Raw genomic sequence first — 14,290 nt, 5'->3', positions numbered from 1 at the left:
AAGTGAAAGCACTAGATTTGATATAAAGTTCTCCGATACTGCCTTGGGGTTGTATACTCAGAGGCCAGCAGTTAGAGAAAACACCAGATAATCAAAGGACTGACTGACCCCCAGTACCTGGGAAGCATCTATGAGCTAACACAGCTTTTACTAACAATGGATTTGCAAATGTGTGTGTTCACTGACGACCCTCCTTAGAATAGAAACCCAGGACAGCCAGGAATTCTCTTAAAAACACCTGTACTTTTGGTTCAGTTTGAAGCCTCACTAGTTGAGACATCTGGTCAGCACTTGGGAGGCAGGTGGATCTCTGTGAGTTTGAGGCCAGCCTGGTCTACACACAGCCAGGACAGCCAAGGCTACAGAGAGAAACTATTACTCAAAAAACCAAAACAAACCAAAACAAAAAACAAAACCACCACCACAACAAGAAACAGAAAAAAACAAACAAAAAAACAAACACCTGTACTTTCAGGTTCCTAAAAACATTCAACAAGTATTTTTTTTCTTTTCTTTTCTTAAACTTTTATTGAATGTCTATGATTTACAGGTAATGCACCAAAATCCCTCTCCTCCCCCCAGTAAAATAAAACAAGCAGATGAACAAAAAATATCTTGTCACAGAAGCCGTAGTGTATCACGCAGCATAGCCTTTTGTCCACATATGTTTACTTTCACATGTTCATTGCTACGAGTCATGGGTCTGGTTGGAGGCCTACACTATTGTTACCAGAGCCTCACTGGGACTGTTGTTAAATATCCCGTTGCTGTGTGTCAAGGAGATTCTCAATCTTTGAATCTCAAAGTCCGGCCCTTTCATGTGTTCCAAGATGTGAGGTAGATGTTGGAGTGAGCCCTGAATCAGGGCCCACTCCCTTGTCCTCAGTGCAGGGCCCACTCTCTTGTCCTCAGTGCAGGGCCCACTCTCCTGCTCCCATGTCATCATGGAAGGGCCTGCTAACTCACTCTGGGCAGGGCCCACTCTTCCATCCCTGTGCCCCCAGGCCAGAGCTGGTTCTCCCACCTCTGTGCCCTCAGGGCAGGGCTGGTTCTCCCATTCCTGTGTCTTCAGGACAGGGCCAGCTCTCCAGCCCCTGCACCCTCAAGGCAGGGCCAGCCCCAGGGCTCCAATGTCCCCAGGGCTGTCCCACCTGCCCCCACATCCCAAGGGCCAGACCTCCTGTTCCCATGTCCCCAGGGCCAGCTCCCCTACTCCCGCCCAACCCGCCAGAATGCTGTTGGCCGTCAAGGCCTGGAAGGCCTCCGACTCCCTTGTGCACTGGATCCTGTAGGCCATCTAGCAGGTGGCAAGTGGAGGCCCCTCAAAGCCTTTGCCTAGCTCACAGAAACCATTAATGTTGGCCCAGCTCAGCCTCCTATCCCAGGGAACTTGTGGCTCTGTTGATTTGTGCCTCCTGAGTCTCTGGCTCCATTGCATGCTCCAAAGGTCATGAGCCCCTGCCTCGGTGCTATCCCTAGTATTCACCTCTGCAAGATCCAGCTTTCAGCACTGAGCATGTCCCCGCCCATGAGAGGAGGTCCATGAAGCCTGCATTGTGGGTGGTGCAGTTCTAGCTCGGGCCCAACTCTAACAGCATCCCTCCTTGAACACCGTCTCCTTGGCCTGGGATGCACTTAGCCACAACCCTAAAATCCATGGCATGGCGGTGGTTGTGGCAGCTGCGGCAGCAGTGGCCAGGGGTCTCTGGGAGCTCACCTGAATGTGATCCCATGGTCCTGTGGTGGGGAAACACCATGATCTACATGACAGAATTTCTTTCTTTCTGGGAAACACCAGCACTGTGTTTTGGAGCTCCCAGTATGGTCTTTTTGTGGCTGTGCAGTCACTGCTGTTCCATGGATTAGACACAGTGTATGATCAACGCCATCTTGGATGATCTCTGCTTAGGTATTTCTAATACACTGCGTTAAGTGTTTCTTTCCAATCAGGCTGCTTTCGGGGGCAAACATTTTTGTATGGCTCCGGAACACAATCATCCCCCTCAGAATGCACTGAGGACCTCATCCTCCCAACCCCCGGCCCCGCCCCCTCAACAAGTATTTCTTAAAAAGGGAGAAATATTGAGTGGAAATTATTAATTAAAAAGGAACAGCTTATTTGCTGTTTTAAATCAACTGACAAGTAGACTTCTGTTGTAACATACTCAGTAGAATTTGTTCTGTCATTGTCAGATTTTGAAATTAGAGTCTCAAATTTCAGATGGATTAAATGGTAAGTTTAGTAATGCCATACAAATCATCTTGTTGGATCATATTTTATTACACTCATTCATTCATTCATTCATTCATTTATTCGTATGTGGGCATGTGTGAAGGCCATAGGGCAGCTGTGGGAAGGATTTGGTTCTCCCTTTCTATAACAAGGGACCGAGAACTTGAACTCAAGGCATCAGGATTAGTAGCAAGCACCTGTCTCTGCTGTACTGAATCTCTGGCTAGGATATGGCATTTTAATATAATGTTAATACACTCAACTTTTTTCCTGCAAAATTAGAATAATCGTCACAGATTACAGACACAGGATGTTTATTAAGTTCTTAGATAGTTTCCCCCAGTGTTTATTTTTTAACCAAGTGTCTTTGAGATATTTATTACATAAATATTTGTTGTGAATTGACCATTGCAAGCACTGGGGACAAAGCGGGAACCCAGCTGGGTAAATAATGACATTTTTATTTGTTCTGTACTCTTGGTGGTTCAAATGCCCAAATGTGGCTCAGGCAGAATGTTCTGGAAAGGTTTTTAAACAGGGGAGGCAATTCATTTTTCTTTAGCTTCCTGGGTGGGAGTTGAGCACAGAACTGCAGATGGCTATTTCTCTCACCATGTGGAGAAGCCCATCTGCGGTCAAAGATGATAAGGATGACTCACAGAGGAAAATAGAGCTCGTGATAGACAAAATCCTACAGGCATTGGCCATGCGACTTGACATAGGACTGAACTTTCTGGGCTTTAGGGGCCTAAGCTCTTCAGTCCTGGGCACTACTATAACATCTACTGCAAACTGTATTTCTATCTGCAACTAAAAAACATTTTGACCAAGTTAAAGAACAGTCATAATAGACTATCTTTTAAACATAGTGTACATAAACCCTGTAATGTTTTAGTGTACTTCAAAACATTAAACAAATCATGAAACATTTTTAGGCATAGAGGCTGAAAGTATCAGGGGGAAAACTGAACTGAATAAATTTCATTGTATGTATATTTTTGGTAGTTTACAATAAATACATCTGTTTGTTTTGTGGTACTGGGAATTGCACCCATGAAGCAAGCATCCTATACTGAGTTACATCCACAGGCCTTGAATTTTTTGAGATAATGTCTCACTGTGTAGCCTAGTCTAGACTTGAACTTACTGTGTAGTCCAAACTGGCTCCAATTCACAATCAACTGCCTTTTGAGTGCTTGTATTTGAGATGCATAGAACCATTTGAGGCAAATTATTTTTATAATCCAACAAGAAATGTAGAAGATTTAAAGAATAAACAACAATAAAGATGATAGTTTTTTATTTATTTAAAGCAAGGTAGTCAAGAGTACCTTGAGAGCACCAAGCTGTGTCTGACTGGAGAACTGAGTGTCTGTTTTAGCTGCATTAGCTCCAAACAGAGGACTATAATGACAACTTCATTTTGTCTCTTTCTAGGCTCCTGAAAGTTTCTACATTGAAGACAACGTCAGAGAGTCGAGAAACATTTCTGTCTGAGTTATGAGTTTATTCAATTGTTTTAAATATCCTGATTCCTATAAGGCTGTAGTGGCATCAAATAGGAGGTTTAAAAAAAAGAAAAGAAAAGAAAGAAAGAAAGAAAGAAAAAAGAAAAGAAAAGAAAAAGAAAAAGAACTTTATGAATGAGAGTGGAAAATGAGCTGGGATGGCACCTGGGGTACTTTGTACAGCACCATGTTTTGATTGAATGCCCACTGAACTGTGATTAGGGACAGAACCCGGCCTTCATCATTACTGTCATGCTCACAAGATTTGGAATGAACGCTAGGGTTAGTCTTGGAAGTATGGCTTCTGCAATAAATTAACTTAATACAAAAGCGTGTGACACTGTACTTATGTGAGCTGGATAGTTTTATGCCAACTTGACACAAGCTAGAGTTTTCTGAAACGAAGGAACCTCAATTGAGAAAATGTCTCTATAAGATCTGGCTATAGGGAGTTTTCTAATTAGTGATTGATGGAGGAGGGCCCAGACCATTGTGAGTGGGGCCATTCCTGGGCTGGTGGTCTTGGGTCCTAAAAGAAATCAGGTTGAGCAAGCCATGACAATCCATTCAGCAGCACCCCTCCATGGCCTCTACACTAGCTCCTGCCTCCGGGTTCTACCCTGTTTGAATTCCTGTCCCGACTTCCTTCAATGATGATCATCAGTGTGGCAGTGTAAGACAGATAAACCCTTTCCTTTCCAACTTGAATTTGGTCACGATGGCTCATCACAGCAATGGAAACCCAAACTAAGGTGCAGGTATTACTTGAAACAATTGTTGATTCTGTGTTACCTAGATCCTTCTGCCAATAATACAGTTTCAAAGAACAAGACTTCTGAGCCATTCTGATCTGCATTTGTGTGGTGGCAATCTTTAGGACTCAGGGCAAATTATTTCATTGTCTTATAATTCATAAATGAAATGCATTAATAATGTGTGGCACACACAGTCTTGTGAAGTGGAACAGGGACACATTTGGCACATGGTGGTCCCTCTGGAATTTACCACCATCATCACCCTTACTTTATGAGATTCTAGCTTAGGCCCGTGAAGGGAGCATTGTCAAGTACAATCCCAGTGATCAATAGTGATGGAATTTGGGCAGCTTTCTTTTATCATAGCTGCTTTAAGAATATAGGTTACTGAGACTACTAAAGTGCCCTGTCAGTTCTAGAAGCAATATGACAAGTTCATCATGATTACAGTAAAAATCAGCATAAATAAATCTGAAGTTCTCAGAAAGGATGTCTATGATGGAATTATATGGAACCACAAGACTAAAAATACCTATACTTCCTGGAATGAATTTAAAATGAGCTATCCAAATTTTGCCTTTAAGAATTTATTAAATATAAATTTTCTAATGTATAATCTAGTTATAGCTACAAACCTAAAGGCTTTTCAGAGTACATGTTAACTTTTGGGTTTTATATCTTGAAGAATAAGGTACTGTAATCAAATAGACAATAAAAGTATTCTTGCTTAGAGAGCGTGGTAACTATAATTCAGATTTTCCTTATATTTTAGCTAGTATACACCTAACTAGCTTACATGCTTTTTCAGAAGTATCTGAATTTGTAGAAACAGCAAGGCTATCACATCCAATTTCTGTGAATGTCTTGTCACAGTGTAATAACACTGTGGTGAGTGACAGATGTCACTAAGAGACAAACAAACTGATAGTAACATGGCAGAAGTAATAGAAAAACTTGGAAAAAATGACTAATAAAATTTAGTTTTTAACAAAAATAGAAAGAATAACACATTTTCCAAAAGGTAAATGGAATAATATTGATATAATAAATAAAAATAAGACATACAGGAAAATTTATTGCTCACAAACAGCAACTGGCTAATACTGCCTGTCATCTTGACAAGATGTAACCTTGCCAAGCAAGCAAACTTCTGGGGTATTTGTGAAGGAGTTACTCGGCTGGATTAACTGAGGTGGCACAATTCACCCTAAATGTGGGCGGGGCCACTTTACATGTTGCCCAGCAATGAATAAATGTGAGCTGAGCACCAGCACTTACTTCTCTCTGCTTCCTGTCTGTGGATGGATTCAGCTTGGCCATCTGTCTCACAACTGCACCTTCCCAACAAGGATGAACTGTTGCCTTCTACTGTGAACCAAAATTAACTACTCTTTCTTTGAGTTGCTGTCCTCACACAGAAAGTAAGTAATACTGTTAACAGTGCACATCTCACAGTAGGAGCACTTGGATGACTATTGTGGTTTTTTTTCCTAAGTATTTTAAAAGGCAACATATTTCCTATTCAAGTCTAAAAAAGTGTTATTTAACCAAATGCTACTATAAGTCTCACTTTAACATATGGAAAGAAGGCTGCATTTTTCCCTACTCTTTCACCACATATTAGCTTGATTTATTGCGAAACAAATGTTGACAGCATGGCTAAGAATTTATATGTCTATAAGTGAGCAGTATGACTTGTTTCATGGGACACGACCATTGTGACTTCACTGAACGAACTGAACTGCACGCCACATAGTTTTCTTTTGAGTCTCACTTCTGATTGTTGTCCAAAGATGTAATCTGGCATTTATGCCATTAAGAGTAACATGTATGACACAGGCTTCAAACATTTAAAAAGACAAATAAGGACTTCAGGCAGGGCAGTCTCCCCGTGACGGAAACAACATAACAAGACCTCGTGTTCTATCCTTTTCAAAAACATCCAGTCACCTCATGGATAGCACTTGGCTTGTTCTTCTGTTTTGAGGCAACTGCTATGATAGCAGTTGACAGCACAAAAGTGTGAGAACGGCATCCAAAATTAGAATATCTTTAAATCATCCTCCCATGGCCAGGTCCTCTACTTGCAAAATAGGAAATGATTCTTCATTATGTGTTTATCAGTATTATACTGATGCTGTGTTTCAACTGTATCTTGAAGAAAGATCAATGCCATCTTCTCAATAACACAGACTGTTACACATCATATACTGGAGTTGGTGAGGAAAGTAGCAATTGTAGCAGTTAACAACAGCTTAGTTAAAAACAAAAGGTTTGCTTGCACATGTGGGTATGCTTCAAACACTCAAAATGCACACATGAGTTTTTGAAATAATTAAATTTCTCTTAATCTTCTAGGACTTAATGGAGGCACTAACATGCAAATACCTGGGCTTCATTATAAAAATAGAACAAATTACTTAAGGGACAACACTCATATGGAAAAGAGAGGACAGTGGTTTAGAGTCAGAGATAGGGATAAAATAATCTCCCATCCAGTGGGAGAATATTAATAGAATTCAACTAGCTTTCAGATATTTAAACAAACAGAATGGGCAACAGGTAAAGGCCTCTTTCCTGTCCTATTCTAGCACTGCAGATACAGTGTTACTCTTCATTAAGTGTTACTTTCTCAGGTGTTTTAAATACATTTTTCCTAATAGTTGAAAGCAATAAAGAGGAATTATCGTGAACCAGCATCATAGATACTTTGAATTGGTTATTATTCTTATTCACTTTAAATATTTATATAGTTTGGAATAGAAAGTCTCCTGTGACACATAATGATATCAATTTCATCTGCCAAGTCAAATGTGAAAAAAAAATGTATTTTAAACAAGTGTGTTTAAAATAGGCACTGATGTTTTGAATATTCCCTGCAGCTCTCAGAATTGTCTTTGCTGTGGAATTTATAGGTCTTAAGCAGCTCTTGTAACGGTATGATGGCCTGTCCTTATTTCACTTTCTCCTCAGGTTGAGAGGAAATTTTTACTCTTCTATCTCAACCACAGACATTTCCTTTGCTTCTGGCTATTTTATGAACTCTTCATCTTCATAACTCACACAGCTGGTTGGAAATTTTATTTATTTATTTTTACAATCTAGGCTCAGTGTTACAGCTTAAAAATGGAAAACATAAGACAACCGGTCACTAAACACTTTCCATTACAGGAGACCCTAGATTAATTATATAGTAGATCTTGGTATAACTAAGGCATCTACTGAAAGAATATTTATTCCAGACACAGTATCATGAACAACTTTCCTTTAGTTCTTCAGAAAGCCTCTCTCTCTCTCTTTCTCTCTCTCTCTCCTTTCTCCCCCTCTCTCCTTCTTTCTTCTTTCTCTCTAGTGAATAGAACCTGCAAACTTTATCACATAGCTCTATGTGATAAAGAAGAATTTGATCTGATGCAAATGTTCAGCATCACATGGTCAAAACTGTTGTCAGTAGAGCTGCCACTACTACATTCATTGTCTAGGTGATGATCTACCTGTAACCTTGCTTATTCAAAGATACCAGCATTTTATTCTTCTAGAATACTCTCCCCACCTCCACCCTCAGGCCTCTGAGAACCTTGGCTGAGCCATGATTTTCCCACTTGCTCTAAGGTAAATCTTTGTAGTATTAGGTCTCTTTGAATTTCTTACATGAAAGTTTAAATCTGCAGAGTTTCCTTTTGAATTTTTTCTTTGTTTATGCAGTTCAGAGCTGAGGTTAAATATGCTTGCAGATTTTTTTTTTGTTGTTGTTCCTGTTCTTGTCTCTCTAACAGAATTCAGATAGAAGCAACATAAGAGACAAATGGTTGGTTCCTGGCACATGGATCCTGGAAACCACCATCATGGCAGAGAAGGCCTGGAGGCTGGTGGTCTGGAACATGGGAGTCAGAAATTGTACCATGCATTGAACAAATGTTCAAATAGGAGCCTGTAGTACATGGTGTGACATGAGAGAAGACAGAACTAAGAAAATGGCCTACATGTACCAGCTAGTTGCCATGTCCCAAAATTTTCACAAGCTCTCAAAAGTACCACTGATGAGGATCAACTACCCCAAACCATAAGTCCTTAGAATATTTGGAGTCATTTGCTGCCATTGGGTTTGCTTCTGGCCTCGGGGTGTGCAGACAGCTTTGCGCACAGACTCTAGATGTGCAGGAATGAAGCTTAGCTTCGCAGGTGGGCTAGCAAGAGCTTGGTCAGGTGGTGAGTGGGGGGTAGAGGGGAGCCTTCTCCAAGATGGCTCTCAAAGTGAAACAGTTAGTTATTGGGGTGGGGGGGAATAAGCACTATATAAACCTTAGTAGTTTATAGTAGTAGGTAGAGGTTTTCGGGGTGAGTGTACATCATTGACTGGGGCTGAGATGCTGGAAATGCTTCATTTGTATGGAGAGGAATTCCTGGTACTAGCTGGACAAGTCCTTATAAGAAAATAAGAACTTTTAACCTGAAACCTGGCCACCAAGATATGTAACTATATCAAGTGTGGCAGAGGTGGGGGTCTCAAGGCTACCTGCACTGGGACATGTAGTCCCAGTACAGGGAGGGAACTATCCTTACTCCTTCCAGTCTCAAAATGACATTTTTAGGGTTTGGATACATCTCGACTTTACTGGAGCTCCAGGCCTGGTCCCATGGCTCACTTGCCCCACAATTTACAATGGGATTCCTTTGGTTTTCTTTCCATTTACTTGGTCAACATTATTCAACTTCATGGTATGCTTACACATTCCAAAGTTTACACAGACTTCCTGAAAGGTTCTTATTGCTATCAGAGTCATTGGACTACCATAGCCAGGCCAGAGAAGCAGTTAACCAATAGGAAACACGGCCTCATTGCTTCTGTAAGTTATTGCAGAGGAAGTTTCACTTGGATCACTAATATTTTGTCATTATATAATTGATTCTTATTTGACAAGTAAAAAAATTAAAGTTTATAACTTGCTAAGAAGAATTTCCGTTAGTCAAAAGTAAAGAGACTGGCCATAGTCCATTGCTTGGCCCCATTGACTTTAAGGACTCTGTTTTTCTTTCTATTTTTTATTTAAATATTTTTTAATTTTTACATATACATTTATATTATTATACATATATAAAATAAACTACTGCAAGAAGAAGCAAGACACAGTCAAGAATTATATAAATGTTACAGCCTTAGAGTTTGGCGATTTGTATTTGTCAGCCTTGAAGAAAACATCTTTCCTATCTTGGTGCGTCTAAAATTCTGAATATAAATCAATATCTATCATATATCGTCATTATCAACTTAGAACATCTATCTAGACCTTAAAACATCTTAACCTCTAAACAACTAGGCTTAATTGTAAAACTAAACTATCTGGTCTTCAACCCCATCCGAGACTTGAGAAGGAATAAAATTAATTACCTGAGGGCACAGGGGGTGCAGATTGGTAGATGTGTAACTCCATTCAACAAGTTGAGTGAGCTCTTGGTGTTTTTCATGCCCACACTTAGGCTTACAGTAGATGCTGGTCAGTCACAGCACCTATTATTCTTTGACATTTGCTGTGCTAGAGACCGAACCCAGGATCGTACATACACTAGGCAAATATTTTAGCACTGGACTGTACCTCTAGCTTGCTTATGGTACCTTTCTCAGCTGAATCTGAACCTGAGATCTCAGTTTTACAAAGAAATTGCAATACAACCAAACACAAGGCTATGATTGACATTAAGGCAAAATTATTTTCAATCCTCAAATTAGATTATGCCTTCTCCCTGAAATGTGGTACTCTTTTGTCTTCAGAGTTACAGAATGGGAGCAACAGACCAGAAAATCTTCACTTTTGCCATGCCAGCATTTTATGATCATTAATTGACATATTCCCAGAGAATATATAATGTAGGAATTCCTACATATTTCCATAGAAATCATACATGGATTGCAGTATGTTTGTATGAAAGCGGGGTTACTCATGAACTTGCATTCATATTATGACCTTCACATACTTTCCCTCAGGGTGGAAATTTCTCATGCTTGATCACAGTCCAGAGATAATTTTCCTCTGCAATCACACACACCGTATCTTTGTTCATCTAGATGTCTTGCATGAGAGAAATGGGAGGGGGTGAAGAAACACCACACACAGTTGAAGCAGTCCATGTGTCTGGTCTTTCCCGAGGCACACTCTCCTGAGAGTAGCCATTTGAAATATGTTTTACAAGTTGCATTCTTAATGCAATATATGTAGTATGAGGTCAGAAAAATTCTTTGGTTATTTCTTTGAAGTTGAATGTTTTAAAAAATAATGCCAATTCTGATGATTTAGGAATCATTCAAAATTACATAACTGTGGTTTCGTTCTGCTTTTTAACCTAGAGGTGTATTCTTTTTTTTCCCCCCTGCCTTTTGAAAGACATCAGCAAAGCAGTGCTGCGACAAGATGCCTCTTTCTTGCCCACTGCTTTATGTTTTATGTTTCACCAAAAACACTTTCACATCTGTCCAGAGCCAAGGCAGTCCCAGCCACCGTGTACAGCCTAGAATGTGACAACCTGTGTTTGAAGCTCTGCAACACATAACTGCTGACTCCATAAACCTGGGGGCTCAGCAAACAAAAAGGCAAGAAAAAGACCATCTCTTTCCTTTCTCAAAATGTTCACGGTTCCTAAAGTCCCTCAGCTGCTGTACACAGCGGAGAGTTGGCAAGATGCATTTTCCTTACAAATGAGGAAAAGAAAAAGCAACAACAACAAAAAAAATCAAACAAGAAAAACAAATACATAACATAAAACACCACTAATAACATCTAAGAAGACATTGCAGTGAGAAAACATACCTTGACAGTCACCCAGTAAATCTTTACTCTAATCCTGTTTGTAGAGATTATTATTTTCTTTTTATAGATAGAGAAATTGAGGCCATGACAAGTCCAATAAATTCATACAGATTCCAGGGTTTATGTAGTTGCTGGGCTTTGACTCATGAGCCTCTGACTCTGGTTCAGAAATTGGGTTTCTGCCTGCACTGACCCATTCCTAAGAAGAATTTAAACACAAGACATGCATGCTTTTCAGTTTTCCATACACCACTGATATTTATGTTCTATAATTATGTTTAGCTTTTCTTACAGAAAAAAAAAAAAAAAACAGGGCAGGAGCCTGCTACTCTAAGGGTTTGTCACAGCTGTTAGCTCCAGCCAAATAATATTCTTAGGAGCTCCCTGTGTCACTTTTTGTGACAAAACAGGCTCTGTGCTTTATATTGCAATTGGATTGTATATGGCTACCCTTGCTTCCTATGTCCTACCACTGCTGTGCACCTAATCAAATGATTCCCCACAGTCTGTGGTAAGGCAATGACATAGAATCTGGAAACTTTCTTTCTTAAGTGCCCTGCTGTGCCTGACTTTCTAGAGTACACTGGCAGACCACCTTTCCCGGGACAAGACCAGCAGACATACAGGTGGCACTTAATCACTGCACGGAGTTGTTTGTGTCCTCCCAGAGAACACTGCCTCCACATCAGTATTATGTTAGGTGTAACAAACATATGGAAGGAGTATGATTTTAGCCTTGTTGGGGGATTTAAATTGGCACCGTATATGAGTAATGGGAGAGGCACGATGTGCCAGTATGTTTAGTGAGAATGTAGGGGTTCTTAAAAAACCCAGTTATGTTATGCGAATATGTTTTTATTTCAATTTCAGATGTGAGATAGGGGACTGCTTCAGATTGTCTATGGCTGATAACTATGATTTGTCTAATGCTCTAGGAAGGGCATGATTTTTCTAGCTGCATATAGTTTCTGAGCATGTGACATTTGGAATTCTGAGACCTTTCCAGGGGGAATAAATCCCAGAGCCTTGAGAGGGCCTGGGGGCACTCTGAAGAGAGGCTGCTGCTCCCCCTGCTGTTGTTGTGGTTGTTGTTGTTGCTGTTGCTGCAGTTGGCTGTTTGCAATGCCCTGTGGTTGGTTGTGATTTGTCACATAACTGGACTCACACAAGATGACATTGAATATCCTGACAGCGAAGGTCCAACGCTCAAGGAACCTGACACCTCAGTTCAGCAAAGCATAGTCTAAAGAGGTCTATTCCCTTTTTCTCCTCTAACTTTTTTTTTGCTTACCTAGAGTTGTGGCATTAGAAGGGACTGGGATGTAGAAGAATGGTAATTATAAGAACCCTATAAAGCAACCAAAAAAAAAATCTACCTACAAATATATTTCCACATTCTCTGAATGTGGAACTTAATATTTTAATTCTACTTACAACCTCCAATAAACAGTTTCAGAGGCTTATAAAAATGGATTTTTGTGTCTCAGTAATGCCTGTGTCCCCAACATACCCTTTGTACCCCCTAAGCATAGACTCTAAGGATGTGGCTCTATCTTCAAGAGTAGTGATAGAAGGAAAATACTAATTATTTAGAATCCTGTTGTACTGTATGCACTGGTATATGAAGAAGACTGGATTATATATGAATTATGTGCTTTTAATTATCCTGAATATAATTTAAGCCTAAACCAATTTCCATAGGAGCAGTCTTTGGGCTACATTCCTCGTAGCTAATCTACGTGGTTGTGCCATGTGGTCGGGAACAGGAAACACCTGTCGCCTGCTGGCTCGCACACATTTAACAAGATCCCTAGCAGCACAGCCTTTTCAGTCTCAGTCCAACTCACAGAGGTCACCGAAATATGGACCATTTCAGCACATGTTACTAACCATCAGCGTCTAGAAATTCTCAAGCACTTTGTGGGCCTGAATCATTATACGGTCACCAGAGGATTCCAGGTTATTGTCCTGCGATCCTCTGAAAGAGATCATTTGCAAATTTCAAATTCATTGGGATTTCAATACATAAAATATCTTATTTTTACATTTTTATTGTCTTAGAGAGAATATATCTCACCTTGCAAAATGAAATGTGTATTTCTAGTTCTTTGTTTTTAAAAAGCATAATAAATAAAACCTATCATAAGGGTTTTAAATGTCAGTGAAGCATATTTGCCTTAGAGTTTTGGGTTTCTTTTTCTACCTTTTATAGTCCTGAAAAACAGAATGCTCATATTTAATATCCCACTCAAGTTCTCATTTTCAATTTTGCAGTACGAAGTTTGACAGTTATCAGCAATACAGATGCAGTAACCATTGCCATCCTGGGAGGGAAGGTTCAGGCTCGTTTCTTTTTATTCTTTTAATTGTCATAACTTTGTAATGGACAGTCTGCCTAGCATAATTTACAAAGCAACAAGTGTATGCAATTGCTTTTCTATCCCCTCTGGGTGGTGAATATACTTGATTTTAAAAATCTTTTAACAATACATTAATCTTTTAACAATAAACTATACACACACACAAACACACACACATCCACTCACACACATAAAAATACACAAACATAGACACACGCACATTCACTCACACATACTCACACACCTTATAGCTCATGTGCGGCTAAGAGGGCAGCTCTCAGCAGTCCCCTTCTCCTACCATGTGGACCCCAAGGATTAAGCTCAAGTCATCACAAGCAGGAACCAAAACACAGAGAACCCAGAAAACCACTAGTGAAGATGATTTCATTTTAGACAGTGAAATCTTGTTCACCCTTGTCTACTACACATAGAAAACACCAGCCTAGTTTTACCTTGCCAAAGATGACCTCAGCCTTGAAGACAAAAGAAAACATTTGAGTTGATTTCAAAAAAGTCAAGGAGAACTCTGGGTTTCCTCCAAGTCAGCCTTCTTCTATCTGGAGAAACAGCCATGGGAATGCCTGTTTCCTAGCACATTCCTTTGTGGATTTTTCTGCGATCTGCTCTCAAA

The sequence above is a fragment of the Acomys minous genome (genome assembly GCF_964271855.1).
Source record: "Acomys minous genome assembly, chromosome: 6".
NCBI lineage: Eukaryota > Metazoa > Chordata > Mammalia > Rodentia > Muridae > Acomys > Acomys minous.
Note: the sequence above shows the minus strand (reverse complement) of the source record.